Below are 20,301 nucleotides of genomic sequence, written 5' to 3'. Positions count from 1 at the left end.
AAGAAGTGACCATCCAGGCCGGAGATACCACCTGTCTTTGACTTGTCACTCTGCAAGTAAGCGGCAGCTCTCAATTCTTTTTTCTGAGTCCACACACCTGAAGACCATGGCTCACTCTCCTCACAAATGGTTACTCCTTCAGGCAGTGCTTCTAAGGGTGAGGGAATGGGCTCCCTTGCTTGGAGCAATTCAGCAGATGCTCCCGTGGTACGAGAAGAATGTAATTCAAAAGAGACCTTCAGGTGACCTTAATACTCCTATTTTCCCCATCCTTGGGGACCCACCACTGAAAATCATCACTTTACTGAACATCAAGCCTGGGGAGTGCCTTGATAGCCTGTTACCGATCTGTCACCTGAAAATTTATCTAAATTATTTTTAAGTAATCTGTATTTCATAACACTGGTGTTCAAGTGCCTTGTAAAAACTTACTAACTGAAAACAAAAACAAACGAAAAAAACCTTACCAGCTGTTAATTACCACAGCACCCACCACAAGCCTGTGTGTCTCTCCACCTACAATCTGAACTCCTTGTGGTCAAAGACCTCTTTTTTTTTTTTTTCTTGGTCTTTGCTTTTCCAGCATTTTAGAACACCACACTAAGCTGCCAGTTTTGCCACTCCAACACAGCCACATATCAGCAATTTCATAAGCTTCAATTTAATCACTGTAAGCACTGACTGATGAATGGAAGAATAAAACAGGAGCCAACACATTCTTGAGGGCCTCCAGGGGAGAAAAAATAGAGAGAGGAAGAAAACCAACGTCTACTGAGATTCTGATGTAGTAGGTCTGGGGTGGGACCCAGGAGCCTACATTGTGGCTAGTATCACAGCTGATCTATGAAGCGGACGCATGAACCATGTTGTGATAAAAACTGCTCTTGGGGACAGAAAGGGAGGAAGTAGAATGTGACCTCCTAATTGGTCAATTAGGAGGAGACAAGAGAAAAGCCTGCTTTCTACCTCTTTCCATGCTAATCATGCCCATCCCACCCAGAACCAGGTGTGCAAGCCAGACTCAGCCCAGGACAGCTTGGATGGCTGTCCTCATCCAGCCTTCAGCTACTATGCTTTTCTCAAAGATATTTTGTCCTTTAGAAAGTCACCGACAGGGGCACCTGGGTGGCTCAGTGGGTTAAGCCTATGCCTTCAGCTCAGATCATGGTCTCAGGGTCCTGGGATCGAGCCCCGCATCAGGCTCTCTGCTCACTGGGGAGCCTGCTTCCTTCTCTCTTTATGCCTGTCTCTCTGCCTACTTGTGATCTCTGTCTGTCAAATGAATAAATAAAATCTTTAAAAAAAGAAAGAAAGAAAGAAAGAAAGAAAGAAAGAAAGAATGAAAGTCACTGACAGCTTTGTGACTGTTGCACAATAATGCTTGCCCATGCATCCCCCTCCTGGTATGCACTGCGCCTGCTCTGGGTGGGATCGTTTAGCTCCTGCATCCCTGAGCTGTGCCTCTTTTTTGCTGAGAGAAAAAAAAAAAATCCAGAGGTCACTGTGTTCTTTGTTCAGATGGCCCAAAAGGCTGAGAACACTGGGGATGTTTGGACAGATTTCATCTTGTTGTGATTAATTAGTGCCCACACTTGACAGGCTAGGAGAAGGTCACCACAGTGGTTCCCACAGGACTCATGCCATCTCTTCATGACAGAACAGTGTGAAGCGGGTGAGAAGATGATCTCCCCATCTAGATGGGAGGAAGTGACCCTGTAAAGTGGCCTGCAGGTTCACCAGATGTAAACTCCCTTGATGCCATCTTCTGAGAAGTACTGAAGGTGATGGTTTATTCAGTAGAACTCAGAGACACAAATCTTCCACGGTCATGCATTGCAGATACAGGTGTGGTGATTGACATGTGTGCTGTGCTAATGACTGCATGCCTTACAACTTCTGTGGTGCTTTGAGCCACTCATGAGGAACAACACATTAAACCCATCATGTTATGTCACCGAACAAAGCATGCAGCGTGATGTAGTAACAACATACTAGCCATCACGTGTTTTTTGTCTGGGTTCCCAGGCTATATGGCTACCCTGAATAAGACCAAAAAATATTGATATGTTTAATTTAGACAGACATGAAAGGAAAAAAAATGTTATTAGTAGAAAATACAAATACAATGTGCCTGCAAAAAGAAATCACATGTAAAAAAAAAAAAAGAAAGGAAAGGAAGAAGGAAGGACAGAAGGAAAGGAAGAGAAAGAAAGAAAACCTGTGTACTTGTGTTTAGAGCAGAGATATATTGCAGAGACCAATCATTAAAGAAAATATAAGGAAGAAAAAAGAAATCTGTCCCTTTGAAAAATTTTATTTCTGAATATTGCAATGAGACTGCCAGAATCTGACTTTTATTCATTCATTCACTCACTCGACCACGCATCTATCCATCCATCTACTCCATAAACACTCACCAAATGCCAACTACGTCCAGGTACTACCATAGACAGTTAAAATGTGACCATATGCAAAAATCATACTAAGTCTCTGTGCTCAAGGAACTTACATTTTATTGGAGGAGACAGACCAAAACACACAAGTTCATAGTCTGCATTTATATAGTCAGAAGCAGTAATATAAATATCCAACAAGCTTTGGTGAGGGAGACCTTGATTTGTAGATTTTGCCATAGTGTAAATAACCCCACCCAGGACAATCTCAAACTGCCGATGCAATGTCACAATCAATGTGACAATGTGATACGTATGGTCAGGAGAGCAGCAGGGTAAGAGCAGCAGGGTAAGCCCCCTCCAACTCACGCCTGGACGTGATTTAAAGAAACAAATCATGCTAAGCGGCCAGATACTGGAGGGAAGGGTGGATCTTTTAGAAAAGTGGTTAGGATAATTCTTGGGCTAAAGACATTTGAGTGGTGACCTAAATGAAGAGGAAAGAAGCCAAGAAATCATGAAATAAAGAATTGAGGGAATAGGGTAGAAACAGTCATCACAAAGGCCCTGTGACAGGAAATATATCTTGTATGTCTGGGGAACAGAAAGACCACCGTGTGAGGAGAGGCAGGCAGGGGCTAGATCATCTATGGCTTTGTTGGCACTGGGAAGAATGTGAACTCTTTATGCAAGAGATGGGAATTCAATAAAGAGTTCAGAACAGGCAGTGATGTGACCTGATTTACCTTCTTAAAGAATCAGTCTGGCTATTAGAGAAAGACTAGGAAAGAGTGTACTGCAGTAAGAGTACACCCTGCAAAGGTGAAAACATGGTGACCACAGAGGAGGGTATCCAGGTATGAATGAAACGGCTTAGAGTGGAATGGCCAAGGTAGGTATTGGAAGAAACATCCAGGTTTAGAATATAACTGATAGGTAAATCTACCGGAAGTCTCCGATTGATTGGATAAGAGAGGAAATGATAAGTAGGCAGCAGGATATGCAAAACTCAGGGGAGAAGTCAGGAAGGAAGATAGAGATCTGGAGTGCCTGCTATAGATGATCTTAGTGATTATGCCACGGAAGCATCGTTTGAGAACCACTCTCTTAAAATGACAAGGACTCAGCCTTGAAGGAGCCCCTAGGGAGGAGGTGACCTGTTACAGGGAGATGTGTGAAGCATAGACCAAAAATCTCTCACCAGTTAAAGCAATTCATATTCCTGAGGCTATAGTTATTAAGCAATACTCTATTTCCAGAATGACCCTCTTAAAACCCGTACTAATACTTAGTATTAGTTACTACTTAGTATTACTTATTATAACACTAAGTAGTATATTATACTTGCATATTATACTACACTTACATAGTATTATACTATATAAGTACTATAATAATACTAAGTATTACTGTTAATGCTTAGTATTAATTACTAATTACTAATACTTAGTATTAATTATTATTATTTTTTAAGATTTTATTTATTTATTTGACAGACAGAGATCACAAGTAGGCAGAGAGGCAGGCAGAGAGAGAGAGAGGAGGAAGCAGGCTCCCTGCAGAGCAGAGAGCCCGATGTGGGGCTCGATCCCAGGACCCTGGGATCATGACCTGAGCAAAAGGCAGAGGCTTTAACCCACTGAGCCACCCAGGCGCCCCAATTATTATTAATGCCTAGAGATTTCTTACCTATCAATAAGAGAACTAGGTATTTTGATGTTCAAAACATGGAGCACTGATTCTCAACCCTACACATCATACTCACGTACCTACTACTCACATACCTACACATCATACTCACCACAGAGCTTTGAAAAGTACAAAGACCTGGGTACCAACCCAAGTGATTCTAATTCAACTGTGGCATAGGGATAGGTGGAATGGCTTTATTTTTAAAGAAGTTAAATTGGACAATGGAAAGAAGTGGTAGTGATAGAACCAAAGACCTAAAGTCCTCCATAAAGTTGAGGATGCTTTTCAAAGTCATCTGGGAGGACAAAAGGATGTGGTTCCAAGTGGGATGATCACACTGTGACTTTCGAGGTGGTCAGGATGTGGCTTGGGAGTTGAGATGGAGTAGACCAAAAAGATCACTGGGGATAAAGGAAGTGAAGTAACAGAAGGCAGGAGAAGGGTGTTGGGAAAATCCTTGGGAAGTTGGGGATGTGAGGCTTAACTTTTTTAGGTTCTACATGTAAGTGGAATCATGCAATGTTTTTCTGTGTCTTGCTTTTTTTTTTTTTTTTTCTAAAGAGAAGGACAGACAGATGTGAGTGGCAAATAGAGATGGAGACAGAGAATGTTAAGCAGGCTCGATGCCCAGCACAGAGATCATGACCTACAACCCTGAGATCATGACCGGAGCCAAAATCAAGAGTCAGATGCCTAACTGACTGAGCCATGCAGGTGCCTCTGTGTCTGGCTTATTTTACTTAGCATAATGTCTTCTAGTCCCTCCATGTTGTTGCAAATGGTAGGATTTCCTTGAAATGTGTTGACAAGGTAGAACTCTAGTGTATATACAGACACACACACATACACATACACATACACATACACACACAACTTGTATTTGCCAATTATGCTTCAATAAAGCTGAAAGAAATCCATTCCAAGTTTCAAACAAGTGCCTTCTGGAATATAACTATTTGGTAAGCAGAGGCCCATTCTTACATAAAGCTTTATTTGGAGAATACTATTTAGAAATCATCCCAATATTTAAATCCCTATCCATTTATTTTATTAACCTACTTAGTGTGACAAAACACAAAACCTACATTTCATGGTTTGGGGTGGGAGTATTTCTCAGAAACTTTGAAGAACAATGCTATAGCCATAGTGCGCCAATATCAGCCACTTTCCCACATTCCCAAAGCCCAGCATGGCCACTGAGGACACTGCACACTGTATTGTGATCTGTGTTCTCTCGATCATGAGAAATACCAGCCCAGAGATTGCTAAATGCGAAGACACTTCCTTCTCTTCCTGACTCCTGCCACCTTCATACTGTAAAAAAACAATGCAGACAACATCTCTTAATGGTGGTTAAGGTGATTCATTTTATCAGGACTTAACTTCCTGACCAACTGGAAAGGACTTAGGAGAAATAAGAAGACACATAACAAGAGCTAAAGTTTAGAAAAATCTCCGAAGATAAGCAAGTAAAAAATAAGTAAATACCAAAATATTTCTTGTTGGACGTTTTTCAGGATTGGTGGCTTTCTCTTATTCTGAGTAGTATAAAATATGCTCTCCCCAAAATAACTCTCAAGCATATTTTTTTCCAAAAGCGATTTATTTTTAGCACATTTCCTTATCTACCTCTCATTCTTTAATCTAAAAATGTCCTATCAACCCTTTCCTTTCCACTTCTTTCTCTCAATCCATAAAAAGGAGAAAGGATATATTTTAATTGTATGTGGTAAGTTCAAACCCTGCTATCACCATTTTGTGGCCTTTGGTTTGGAGAGATGTCATTTTGTTTCCCTAGAAAGACATGAAGAGATCTAGCGAGAATGAATTTGCTTTTCCTGGCACTACTCTGACTGCCCTCAGAAGACCAGGAGGAAGGTGGTTGTTAGAAGGGCAGCCCGGGGGCACCTGGGTGGCTCAGTCTGTTAAGTGGCTGCCTTTGGCTCAGGTCATGATCCCAGGGTCTTGGGATGGAGCCCTGCATCATGCTCCCTGTTCACGGGGGAGCCTACTTCTCCCTTCCTTTGCTTGTGCTCTCTTATTCTCTTTCTCCCTCTCTCTTTTTTATATTAAAAAATATATAGAATCTGTAAAAAAAAAAAATAAGGGTAGCCCCAATGTCCCCTGCCTGCCCTTCTTCAAGCATTTCTCCTGGTAGAAATCTCAGTGAACATACAGAGATGAGAGGTTCAGAGTAAACTGCTATCTTTGCATTTTAAGTATCTCTCAAATCAGTTCACTTATTTCCAGTGCCGTCATACCATTTTGCCCTCAGATCTTGCGTGGTCTCCAGAACTAGCCTCCCCTCTGAATCCTGTGTTCCCGATTGGCTTGGCTCTTATCTTCTCAGCAACCAGAGTAAGCTTATTTTTTTTTCATTTTGAAATAAATGAAAACTCATAAGAAGTACAATTAGAACAGAGTTCCTTGCTCCCTTCACTTAGCTTTCCCAATGATAACATTTTATGTAACCATAAACACAACACAACACATACAAAACACACAAAACACAACATCTAGAAAATGGACGTTGGTCAATACTGTTCAGTAAATTCAGAATGATCCTTTAAAATGCAAACCTGATTGTGTGAACTCTCCCCTCTTTGCTAAACCTATTACTAGCTTCCCATCAACTCTTAAAATAAGGACTAAAATTCTTAAATTGGCCCATAAATAGTGGGATTATCATTCCAGGTTGGCCAGGACAGATCTGGATCACACATGTAGTGCCAACAAACTATCCCATTTAGCATTTTAGTGCACTCTAAAGTATGGCAGTTTAGATGATAAGTTATGTGGTCAAGCCAGTCAGAGTTCTGTGTCTGGTCAGCCTGTGGAGACCTCTAGCTTTTGTCTTATGCCCCTCCACTTCTGGCTCCTAAGCCCCTGTGACACAGACCTTCTTGAAGTTCCTAGGATAGGATGGTGGATGTGCAATGTTTCTTCCCGCCACAGGGCCCTTGCACCTGTTCTCTCTGCCTGAAATACTTTCCCTCCCCACCTTAGCTATCCCTAGATAGCTCCTACTTGTATCAGCTTAGCTAAATCATCATTCCATACCCAGACTAGGTCACATTTCTCTATTAAGTGCCCTCACCATGCCCTGGACCTCTCCTTTGAACTGTTTGTCACAGTGATAATTTTATATCTGTTGCTAAAACTAGAGTAAGCTGTAAGAAGGTAGGGGGCATATGTGCACAATATCATATCTCCAGAACCGGCAGGAGCTTGCTATATGGGAGTTGATTACTTTGTAGCTGGGGACTGAATGAATAAAAGCTCAGTTCACAGCTTCATGAGCAACAGAAACGAAGTGGTTAATGGCTTCAGGAAAAAGCAAAAGCAAAAATCTCTTGCATCACCTTTGTAGGTTGCTGCCCATGTGGCTCATTTAGTCATTTAAAAAACCCAACTTTGAAATGAGACAGACCAAAGTTCAAAACTTGGTGTTCATAAGCTGAAGAACTCGATGCAAGTGATTTACCTTCTTGGAACCTCAATTTTTTTTTGTCTGTAAATAGCAGTAGTAGTAATAATGACGCGGAAGTCATCTACTCTATAATGACAACTACAATTATTATAATAATGTGGCAATTATATAATTAGAACCACTCAGTATGTAATAATGATTATTATAAATAATGAGTCATCACACTTTTGTGAGGGTTGAATGAAAACAATGTACACTACTTAATAGTCAGGCATTATTAAGTGAATGTGAACTCTGCTATAAAGTTGTTTCCAGTGTCTCATTCCCCGTGTCAAAGATGATTTCCTTGTTTCACAGAAGACATTCAGGGGGGACTTAAAGCTCCTCACCTGGTGCTGTCTCCCCATCACCTGCTCCCCTTCGGTCTCCACCACTTCAGACATGCAAGGCTATCCTTGGCTATCCACCCCCCGGCCAAACCTGGCATCTTCTGTGACCCTTCCCTTCTCCCCACGACAGACCAAATCCATCAGGAAACCTGGTCACATCCTCTTTGAAATATAGGCAGAACCCTGCAGCTCCCCACCCCACCTGCTTCCTCCCACCATCCCCATCTGCCTGGATGACTGCATCGGCCTCCAAACAGGTCTCCTTGTCTCTGCCCTTGCCCTACAGAGCAGCCAGAGTGACACCATTAAAATGCAAGTCACATCAGCATATTCTCCTGCTCAAACACTTCAAGACTTCCTGGGACCCCATGAAGTAAAGTGGAGTAAAGTATGACATGCTCTGTGAAGCCTCTGTCCTCTCTTGCATTCCCTCTGGCTCCTTCCTCCCTCTTTTAGATCTGTTCTCCAAGGAGAGTCTTCCCCAACACCTTACTTAAAGTCACAATCACAACACTCTATCCGCTCCCTGGTTTTATTTCCTCACAGCGCTTATCACTTTCTATACTTTTTGCTTCTTCATTTTCTTTATAATCTATCTTCCCCACGAGAGTGGCAAGTCCATGATGACAGGGAGTTTTGTCTGCTCTGTCCTTGCTCCTCTCTCCCTAGCATCTGACACTGGGTCTGACCTGTATTAGGTGCTCAGTGAATGTATTTTGAATCAATACATGGGCGAGACAGTGAATGAAAGAGGCACCACTGCTCCCAAGGCAAGAGCTATCCCAGATACAATATGGTGTAAGTTGTAAGGCACAGACTAAAACACCAAACCTGTGTCAAGACGGTGTTGGGCAGGGGTCTAGGAAGAGGAAGATGGTGAAGGCACACCTAAGCACATGCTGCAGTTGCCGTCCCAGCCTCCGGAGGGACTCTGATAGTGGCTTGGTAGTGAGAGTGCCTGCCCTGTCACCCTGGGGTGGCTGAGTGGCTGAGTGTAGAAGGATGAGAGTGGGTGCTCTCTACGCATACAAAGGGAAGAAATGTTCACATTCAGACTGCGATCTAATCTAGCAGGCGCACCAGTGGTTTACTGGCGGACTGCCCCAACTCAGGGAGATGTTTGACGCAGAAGACTCCAGCCAGAAATCCCACCGGCTCGGAGGCCAAAATGAGGCCATTTTTACAGTAGCCAAATTAATTTCCCTTTGTCAATATGTATGGGATTTCCAGAAGAACATATGCTGAGAAATGCTCTCCATATCCATTGTCCAGATGTTGGCAAAATACAAGCCAAAAAAAGAAATATTTAAAGTCTTGTGACTCCACAGGTTTTTGCCAAACAAACAAGCTTCTCTTGCTGGAAGCACAACACTGAGCCAAGGCTCTGGGTGGACTGGCCTTAAAAAGAAACTTTGGGCTATGTTCAAACAAACTTGGAGCAAGCCAAGGACACTGAATTCTCAATTCGAGGGCAGTTATTCACAAACTCGAGGGAACTGAACTTTGATATGAAAAATATCCAAGAGTTGTAGTACTGAAAACTTGTACAATCAGCCTACAAATATGAAGCATGAATTATGTACTTCTATCAGCAAAAGTATGAAGTAGTTGCAGAAAGAACAAACTGGAATATCACCTAATACCCTAAAGGAGGAGACATTCCCACAGTCTTTAAGGCTGGAAGGCAACTTACAGACACTCTAGCTCAGGTATCCCGCATCATTCCCTTCCCTGGACTTGTGAGCTCAGTTGCTCTGAAAGTCGGCCAGTCGTGGTAACATCAGGACATTTGCTATGACTGTTCTCACATCCTACTGACTTCTCAATTCTTCCTTGTGCTCAGTATGTAACACTTAACCTCAGGCTCCCTTCATTACTTGTTCTGACTCCCTTCCCTACAAGCACTTGGGCCTCCTTGATGTCTTCCTTACACATCAGGTTGGGGGTAAGGAACAAAATCTCCAGAATTTCTGGCCTAAGGAATTCTCAGGAGTTGGTCTGATACATCAACTAACAGATAAGAAATTCATAGAAGATAACTGAATCGTCACCTGGCTTATGAATGCTAAAAGCAATGTGATGGCGCAAGCCTTCTGATTCCTAACAGCAAACCTCTATCAACATTAGAAGGGCAGACAAAATAAGTTGGCTTCTTGTTTTTTCTAGTTTGTGTATAAGACTATAAATATGTGTGTATATATATGTGTGTGTGTGTATGTATACACACACATAACTTCTAAAATATTGAGACATTATAACTATCTAGGCAACACATCCTAAAATCTTAGAAAAAACTGCTTGGTCAAAACAGAACCAATGAATGTAAGGCGTATGATCAGATATCCTGAATATGCCACTTTACATGACCTGAAGTATTCTATCTAGCGTCTGTAATAATGTCATTATTGGAGATGAAAAATAAAACAATTCTGGGTGGTTAACATGGTATACAATAAAATATTTACAGTTCTTAACATTTGTACTTAAAATAATGGCTTGAGGTCTTCACACAGAATCAAAATTAAACATTTAATAGCTCATTGACCTTAATGCGTATCACTCCTAAAACTGTGGATAAGTGAAAACAGATATTTTATTCAAATGGAATCATAATATTTTTGTAGCTTAAATTTTTTTCTCGAGCTCAATTTGGTAAGAGTGTGGTACTTTACAAGAGTCATTATGAGGCTATCTTAAACTGTAGTCATTGCCCTAAAGAAAATGTTTATGGCCCGACTGGGATAATTATATTCTCCTATTAAATATTACTCCTCCAGGGCTAGTTATTGTTGAGTACAAATGTGCCACTTTATATGCAAATAAAATGTACGGAGATGTGAATAAAAAGTTCTGCATCTATCTACTCACAAATCATCTTATAATGATTCATATTAACAGACAGAACTTCCCGAGATGGGAGGTGTTAACATCACATACAGGAGGCAATTCTTTTCCTTGCACTTTTGCTTTCAAGATAGTTTAGATACAGCTGGAAATATTTGCTTTGCTTTTCTTTTTTTTTTTTTAAAGATTTTATTTATTTGTCAGAGAGAGAGAAGCGAGAGTGAGCACAGGCAGACAGAATGGCAGGCAGAGGCAGAGGGAGAAGCAGGCTCCCCGCCGAGCAAGGAGCCCGATGCGGGACTCGATCCCAGGATGCCGGGATCATGACCTGAGCCGAAGGCAGCCGCTTAACCAACTGAGCCACCCAGGCGCCCCAATATTTGCTTTTCTCACAGTGACAGCAAATTGGGGTTTGCATTCTGAGTTGTATTTTTGAGTCAAAAGATTTTACAGTCCTGAGATTACTTATTACCAAAACTCCAAAACTTAGGGTTTCTTTTTTCTATTTCTTTCTTTCTTTCGTTCTTCCTTTCTTTCTTTCTTTTTCTTTTTTTCTTTTCTTTCTTTTTTTTTTTGGTCCTGACCTTGACTTCTCTTCAATCCATTTCATACAATACTCACACATCTGAAAACAAATCAGGATACCTTGGAGTCTAGTTTCCAAGAAGGTTTCTTAAATCCAACCTAGCAAAGCAGAGAACTTCCACAAACATTGCACAAAGTATAGTCATTTTGTGGCCACATATTTGCATTTTCTTTTTTTAAAAATCTGTATTCTTTGAATATGATCTTTGAGCAAGAATGCCATGGTAACATGAGAGACTATGGACTCTGAAAAACAATATGAGGGTTTTGAAGGGGCGGGGGATGGGAGGTTGGGGGAACTAGGTGGTAGGTATTAGAGAGGGCACGGATTGCATGGAGCACTGGGTGTGGTGCGAAAACAATGAATACTGTTATGCTGAAAAGAAATAAAAAATTAAAAAAAAAAAGAATGTCATGGTAAAAGCTACAAGTCTGTTTTCACATTTGAAGGATCAATATTTTTGTATCTCAAATCCCATCTCGGATTGGTGCCTTGTATTTTTATTAGTCACCTCTCATGGTGCTAGGGAACAACTTTTTTTTTTTTTTTAAGATTTTATTTATTTATTTGACAGAGAAAGAGCACAAGCAAGGGGAATGGCAGGCAGAGGGAGAAGCAGACTCCACACTGAGCAGGGAGCTGATACAGGACTCGATCCCAGGACTCAGGGACCATGACCTGAGCTGAAGGCAGATGTTTGACTGACTGAGCTGCTAAGGTGCCCCAGGGAACAACTATTTTAAAAAACTGGATGATGCATATTTTGTCCCTACGTGTGCAGAGTTAACAATATAAGATTAATACTGACTATGTAAGGAAGGAACAAAATAGACCATTTCATCACCATTTTTACCACTTTCCCTGCAGCTCTGCTGTCCTTGCCTACAGCTGTCAAAGGAATATGGGAAAGCCAGGTGGCCTGAATGTGAAGATGGAGCTCTGATTTTCTGGCCAATTCACTAAACTCCCAGAGTCGAAGGATCATATAGCTGAACGAGAGCTAAAGGAAAGAACATAGGTGAGGGCATCTCAGGGCTGAATCACCAGATCAAGACAATATTTCACAATCGGGAATTTAATTACTTCTGTTTCAATTTGGAGAAAGTTCTGTTTCTCACAGATTAGAAAGTCATTTATCCATGAGTCAAAACCAAATATTTATACTTCTTGAGAAATACCTGAAATTTTGTGATTAAAGTTAGAGTCTCTTAATCTCACAAAACAAACTGACAGTTGCTGGGGGGAGGGGGGTTGGGAGAGGGGGTTGGGGTTATGGACATTAGGGAAGGTATGTGCTATGGTGAGTGCTGTGAAGGGTGTAAACCTGGCGATTCATAGACCTGTACCCCTGGGGATAAAAATACATTATATGTTTATAAAAAATAAAAAATTAAAAAATAAAGTTAGAGTCTATTATACTTCTTTAATTAGGGCTTAGGGATAACAGGAGATAGCATAAAGTTAGTATTTGCACTAAACTGAATGAAGTAGGGAGACCTTTACTCTATTTTCTAGGGAGTCCGGAAATCTATGTTCATTGTCAGCATTTCTTCTCACACGATTCAAGGACACTTGGTGGACAGCTGGAAAATGCCAAGAAACTGAGAGTCCTGATCAACTTGAAAAGCAAGGCCTGCATAAATGGCATTATGGGACATATCTGCTAGATTGCAATTTCTATAAGGGCAAGGTTCCTGGCTGCTTTGTACATGATTGCCTTGTTCTTGCTCAGAACAGTTCCTGTCACCTCGTAAGCCCTCAAAAGTGTTTGACAGAGTGCTCGCTCCGGCAGCACATATATTAAAATTAGAATGACGCAGAGAAGATTCGTGTGGCCCCTGCACTAGGAAGACACATGAATTTGTGACACATTCCATATTAAAATAAAAGTTTGACAGACAGATGAAAAAATTAGTACATGCTTTTCCACCCCTGGATATTATGCTATGTCTTGTCCATTCTTCCCAAACTATGGTCACCTAACACTTCTTCCTAATAGTTGGGCCATACACACACACACACACACACACACACACACACACACACACAAACACACTTCAGGGAAAACACATTTTTCTTAAAGCCTTCAAAATAAAATAAACTCTTAAGTGTCTGTAATCACTTAGATATTCTGCTTCAAAGCAGAGAAATGGACTAAATTTATCCTACAAATGAAAATAGCTCTATAATACAGTATTAAACCGATTTAATTAACATTTTAATGTTAACAGGACATAGCTAATATCACCCTCAAAATAATTGAAGTAATGATCTTCATGGTTAGAGAGGGCACAAATGGGACCTCAACTTCTCTTTGCTCCCTGATACTTGAGACAAAAGGGTTCAATCACTGGAAAAGTCTGTGCTTCAAAAATGACCTCTTGAGCAACCTTTCTGTATTTAGTTTGCTCCCCCCACAACCTCATTCCACTCTCCAGAATGGAGTTGGCATCTGTCTAAAATGCAAATTGGGTTATGTCACTAGCTTGCTCAAAACACTGCAGAAGATCTTTTTTTTTTTTAAGATTTTATTTATTTATTTGACAGAGAGAGATCACGAGCAGGCAGAGAGGCAGGCAGAGAGAGAGGGGGAAGCAGTCTCCCTGCCGAGCAGAAAGCCCCATGCGGGGCTCCATCCCAGGACCCTGAGATCATGACCTAAGCCGAAGGCAGAGGCTTAACCCACTGAGCCACCCAGGTGCCACAGCTCCTATCTTTTTTTAAGAGCAACTGTTTTTGGTCATCTGCTTCTCATAAAAGGCCTGACTTGAATAGTATCCCTCCTCCAGATCCAAGCCCTCCACTCCTGAACTTAATTAATTTATTTATTTTTTTAATTTTATTTTTTATAAACATATATTTTTATCCCCAGGGGTACAGGTCTGCGAATCGCCAGGTTTACACACTTCACAGCACTCACCATAGCACATACCCTCCCCAATATCCATAACCCCACCCCCCCCTCCCAACCACCCTCCCCCCATCAACCCTCAGTTTGTTTTGTGAGATTAAGAGTCACTTGTGGTTTGTCTCCACTCCTGAACTTAAGCTCCAATCACACCAAAGTGGTAGTTGTTACCTCACTGGAAACTTTGCATTAGTTCACACCTCTGGACATTTGCTATACAATTTCTGTAGTGTGTCATGCTGTCCTTCCCTTTCTCAACCTTGATGACACTTTTTCCCTTTAAGATGCATCAAATCTTCTCTAAAGGATTCTTGGTTACATACATGTCCTATAGTTATAGTCCATTATAAGCCTGGAATGTATGTCAGCCTCTGTTCTATTATATTGAAATTGACTAACCACATGTCTGTTTCTGACTCTACATTCTCAATATTCCCATTATAAAAACTATGCCAAAGTCATCTTTTGGCTTCTAGCACCCACTGTGAAGTCAGAGTCAGTGGAATTAATATGCACTGCACCAAATTGAGTAACATCATCTTGCTCTTCCCCATCAACGCTGACTAATCTTGCAATGCTCTGTTGTGGCCTGGGAGTTTCCAGGAACCATCTTCTTTTCTTATAGAAATTGATTAATTGAGCTACTAATATATAAAGGAAGCAACATTTTATAAATGAACAAAATTAACAAAAGCTATATTACCGACACTAAACAACTAGTAAATAACGTTCTAAGGAGGAGTCAGGTGGGAAATAAACCCAAGCGTGAGTTAACAATGAATGTGAGTTAACACTTGTGAAAAATCATTATTTAGATTGTAAGAAATATTTGCATGAAAGCATCTCAGTTATGTTTTGTAGTAACTAAACTTGATAATATTTGCATATCTGGAGTGCTTCTATAGCTCTTTTTCATTTAAGAGCTCTAGCAAGTTTTATAAATTCAAAAAATAATTATAAAATCATCTCTTTATGTCAATTTAGTATGCCAACATATTGCTTAGGAAGATTTTCTTACAGTGGTGATAAAACCAGAAAAAAATATAATAGAAATGCTAACATTCCTTTAGCAGTGCTGGTTCTAGCTGGGACGTCCTCTTATCAATAATACTGTGGCCCCCAGTCTCCAATTTCCAGACAAGGCAGTGACTGAATCAGTATTCTCCAAAGCACAAAGCAGGCAATCTTTTTTGTCCTTTGTGCATTTTTCACATCTTAGAACTGCCCCCTTCAATCTTCCTGTGTGCCATCTACCCACACACCCATGTCACTGTATATCACTAGTCTTTACAAGTTCTTCTGAGTATAGTTTTCTTACTGTGCTGAAATCTTACGCATAATTATGTGAAGTTGCTATGGAGATTTTGTGTGATTTGTCATGAAGAAATCTGTTGTGTTTGAGATAATTCTCCATACTAATGACTCAGGTATCCATTCTCCTCACTCCCTTATTTTCTCTGGGATTATAACCAACTGCATATATTTGAATATCTATAAGCGAAAGTCATTTTATAAATAATACAACCAGAAGTTATTGAATTCACTAAGATGAAGCACTATAGTACAGCCAGACCAATTTCTGATGATTAAGGAAAAACTTCCATTACAGTACTTTTTTGAAAACCAGCAAGATTCCTGCCTGCCTCCTTTAGGAAGAGATCCCACAGAAGTTCTTTTACAATTACATCTCTTAGAATTCTGTCACTAATTATATGATACATGTTTTGGTTCTATCGTCACTTAGAAAATGTAATTTTATTTATTTTTTTAAGATTTTATTTATTTGAGAGAGACAGTGCATGTATGCAAATCACACACACACACACACACACACACACACACAGAGCATGAGCTGTTAGCAAGAAAGGGCGAAGGGAGAGGTAGAAGCAGGCACCCCACCGAGCAAGGAGCCCAACATGGGACTCAATCCCAGGACCCTGGATTATGACCTGAGCCAAAGGCTGATGCTTAACCGACTGAGCCACCCTAGCATCCAGAAAATGTAATTTCAGAGACAGTATTAAACTCTTTGTGCCAAATTAAGGACAAATATAGCAAGATTATTAAAAATCATTTATTTGTCCTTCTTATATGGTTGAAGACATTTCAAGGTAGGAGCCAAGAGTGAAACTTATTATTTGACATTAATCAAAGGCAATTTGGACTAATGACTGGATCTGAACAATAGAAAGCAAACTTCACACCACCCAAAAAGGTCATGATTTTATCTTTCTTGCCTGACCTCCCTACAACCAGCCCCAGACAGAAGAAGTCCTGAAATATCATATTGAGTATCATTAGACAACTCACATAAATCCCTCTCCTTGCCTCTAGGTTGGCAAAGCTGATTTCAGGATCATGACTGATCTTTGGAGACGAGCATTCTTAAGTCCTCTAAAGGGGGAGAGAATTTTGATGAATCCAGCAGTTTGCTGTCAGGAGAGCACCAACCAGAGGTTAAATACAGAAGTTAAAGAAGTCAAATTTCACATGAAAGGCAGACTAATTATAGAAACAATTCCAAGTCCACACTTCGTCTGAAAACACACTCAAGTTACTAATTTCCTAAACAACCAGTTCTGGAAAGGATGAATGATCTTCACTCAGGATAATCTGACACCATGGGTACCCAGAGAGAAACCCAGATAGGAGCAGAGATAACAAGGAGACGAGAGGGAGGTTGAACAGCTGGAGGGATTGAGTGAGATGCACTGGGACAGGTTCGATCAGAGCCAGTGCTTGTCTGGTCCTTCTAAAGGTAAAACTGTTATTATTTTGTATAAATCAGGGCTGGTGAGTAACCTGTAAATGACTAAGGCAAAGAAGAGAAAGAACAGGAAAGAATGGGAGGAAGGTAGAGGAAAAGGTAGACATCAAAGGGGCACCGGCGTGGCTCAGTGGGTTAAGCTCTTACTTCGTGGTTTTAGCTCAGGTCATGGTCTCAGGATCTTGAGATCAAGCCCCATGTCCTGCTCTGTGCTCAGCAGGGAGTCTGCTTGAGATTCTCTCTCTCCCCCACCCCTCTGTCCCTCTACCCCCATTTCTCCCTCTTTCTTTCTCTCTCTCATATAAATAAGTAAATAGATAAATACTTACATAAATAAATAAATCTATCTTTAAAAAAAAAAAGGCACCATAAACGGCCTACTACCAGACTGTGATAAAGGAAGGGTAAAAAGGAAACCATTAAGCAGCCACGGCAGAGAGGGAGTCTGCACGTCAGGGCTCCCGTAGGAATTAGGTGCCCTGATAAAGACTCCAGATCAGTAAAGCACCAGCTGAGTCTGGACAGCAAGGGGCTCCTTTCACTGCACAGGTGGTGATACGGTGAGTCATTTACCTTCTCCCCAGAGTCTGAGGATTGTCCACATGGGACATGCCAGTTAGTGTCTTTAAAGTGACAGGTGACAGACCATGGGGGATTGTTCTCTGTGCCTCAATTGATTAAAAGGGAGAAGTGCTTCCAGACACAGTAGAAGAGCATTCATGGAGGAAAACAGGAGATAGCTTTTGTTAAGAATGAGAACAGATAGTAAATCTAATCTCAAAAGGCTGTTGCATAGAAGATCTAGAAGAGTCAAGAAGGAACTCAGCCTCAGAAAGTGGATCTAATAATGCTTTTTGGGCCTTCTCATGGAAGGAAAAAATGACCAGTTCAAAGGGAGAATTCAGCACCCTCTTGCAAATGGTAGGCGCGACATGGCAATGGTCAACCCCAAGCAGCAGACAAGGTCCAGTGGTGGTGATCCGAGATTTCTCACGGGACTTCAGAGGCAGATGGGCTCCTGTCACATGGCTAAGCAGGGCCCCCTTTTCTGGGAGCATGCATCTGAGGTGAGAGGGAGAGCCTCACCCACCACACCCCAAAACAAACACCCCACTCTGAATTCTGGTAGAGTGGTGAGAAAGGCAGCGACACTGGCAGTGAGATCTATGGTGGCTTTAAAACTCAGCAAAGAAAATGAAAGAATCTGAGCATGTAAGCAGTCATGTCCAGTTCAAGAAAGTCTAGAAGAGGAAAGAGAATTGTTTGAAGAGCAAATGGCTGGAGGTTTAGGAAAAAGTCAGGAGGATTTGGTTGTCTCAGCCAAGAGTCCTTCAGTATAAGAGCCAAGAGAGATTCAGGATTTCCTCAGTGTCCAAAATCCTCTTTTTATGGACCCACAAAATTTTAATAATTACCTTTAAACATTTTATTTCTGTTTAGTGGCATAAAAAGGAACACCAAGCCTATTTTGAATGTATTAATGAAGAACTTCTTATCAAATACTGCCCTGTGGTCCAGAGTCTTGTTTGTACTTTCATTCATGATGGCCTAATTAAAAGCTAATAGATGAATGGATAAAGAAGATGTGGTAGGGGCGCCTGGGTGGCTCAGTGGGTTAAGCCTCTGCCTTCGGCTCAGGTCATGATCCCAGGGTCCTGGGATAGAGCCCCGCATCGGGCTCTCTGCTCAGCAGGGAGCCTGCTTCCCTTCCTCTCTCTCTGCCTTGCCTCTCTGCCTACTTGTGATCTTGTGATCTCTGTCTGTCAAATGAATAAATAAAATCTTAAAAAAAAAAAAAGAAGATGTGGTATATATATACAATGGAATACTATGCAGCCACCAAAAGAAATGAAATCTTGCCATTTGCGATGACGTGGATGGAACTAGAGGGTATTATGCTTAGCAAAATAAGTCAATCGGAGAAAGACAATTTTCATATGATCTCCCTGATATGAGGAAGTGGAGATGCAACGTGGGGGTTTGGGGAGTAGGAAAAGAATAAATGAAACAAGATGGGATCGGGAGGGAGACAAATCATAAGAGACTCTTAATCTCACAAAACAAACAGGGTTGCTAAGGGAAGGTGGGTAGGGAGAGGGTGGTGAGGTTATGGACATTGGGGAGGGTATGTATTATGGTGAGTGTTGTGAAGTGTGTAAACCTGGTGATTCACAGCCCTGTAGCCCTGGGGCTAATAATACATTATATGTTTATAAAAAAATTAAATTAAATTAAAAAATTAAATTAAAAAAATCTAATATAAAAAGAACAGAGGTAGACTTAATGGGATGTTCCTGCCACAAGTAAAGGTAAAAACTATGTAGTCACACACAAATCTAACAAACATTATATAACTTGAAGGGTAGAATTGAAAAGATAGCTCAGTCATCTTCCATCACTAGACTGTACAAGGCAACCAAATGCCAAAGAAACTACTCCTAATGAAAGGATCAGAGAAGGCCTCAGTCAAGGTACAAGTCTAGCAAATGTTTCAGAAAAACAGCACCATCTGTCATTCAATTCATGAATTTTATCTGGTTCTGTAATTAAATGAGACCAATGAGCAACAAGATGTGTGAAGAGAAAGACAAATGATCAAGGAAGAAAGGAACAAATCTGTAAAAATAGTGTCAAAAAGTACAGGCTAAGCCATGGCTTACAAAACCTGGTGAAATCGACAGGGTATCAGGTTATGACTCTGTTTAGAGTCAGATGAGAAGAAGGATGGAATTGACTTACTGCTTGAGCAGGTGACATCATGCCAATATAGAAGCTAAGGAGAAAGCGGGTTCATTCAATTCCTGTATCACTCGTCCCTTTGTTATCAAGGCAAATAATCTCCAAATCGAAAAGAAGAGGAAAACACGAAGCCCAAGATAAGTGAAGAGATCCCAAGGGAGATCAGCAAGCTTCTCTGCCTAAATCTAAGTCTCAACAATAAATTACACCCTGGGGTAATAAATGGACTTCAGATGGGATGGTGGAGGCATTGCAGGCAATCATTGGGGAGTCATGACAAGTCAGAGAGGGGTCCATATTAAAAGTAGGAAAATGTACTTATTTTTAAGAACATTTCAGAATTTTTTTTTTTTTTTTAATTTTCAAAGTCAAAGTAAAAAGCGGCATTTAGAAACTACGAATCACTTTCTAGGCTGATCCCCCTTCAAAAAAGATCATTTATAGAATGCATTCTTCTAAAAGACGGTGTATGGGGTGCCAGGCTGGCTCAGTGTGTTGAGTGTCTGACTCCTGGTTTTGGCTCAGGTCATGATCTGGGGGTGGTGGGATCAGA

At 41.0% G+C, this 20,301-nt stretch overlaps 1 protein-coding gene and 1 non-coding gene across 2 annotated transcripts in view; one reads left to right on the top strand and one right to left on the bottom strand.

Annotated features, from left to right (window-relative positions):
- NCKAP5 (NCK associated protein 5) overlaps positions 1–20,301 on the bottom strand; it is a 915,059-nt gene that overhangs the window by 688,871 nt on the left and 205,887 nt on the right.
- Positions 13,111–13,217, top strand: LOC125096598 (U6 spliceosomal RNA). Its single transcript, XR_007126277.1, has one exon. It is a non-coding gene; the product is annotated as a U6 spliceosomal RNA (small nuclear RNA).

Source organism: Lutra lutra, chromosome 3 (genome assembly GCF_902655055.1).
Source record: "Lutra lutra chromosome 3, mLutLut1.2, whole genome shotgun sequence".
Classification (NCBI taxonomy): Eukaryota; Metazoa; Chordata; class Mammalia; order Carnivora; family Mustelidae; genus Lutra; species Lutra lutra.
The sequence above is the reverse complement of the archived record's forward strand: the minus strand, read 5'-3'. Positions and strand labels throughout refer to the sequence as shown.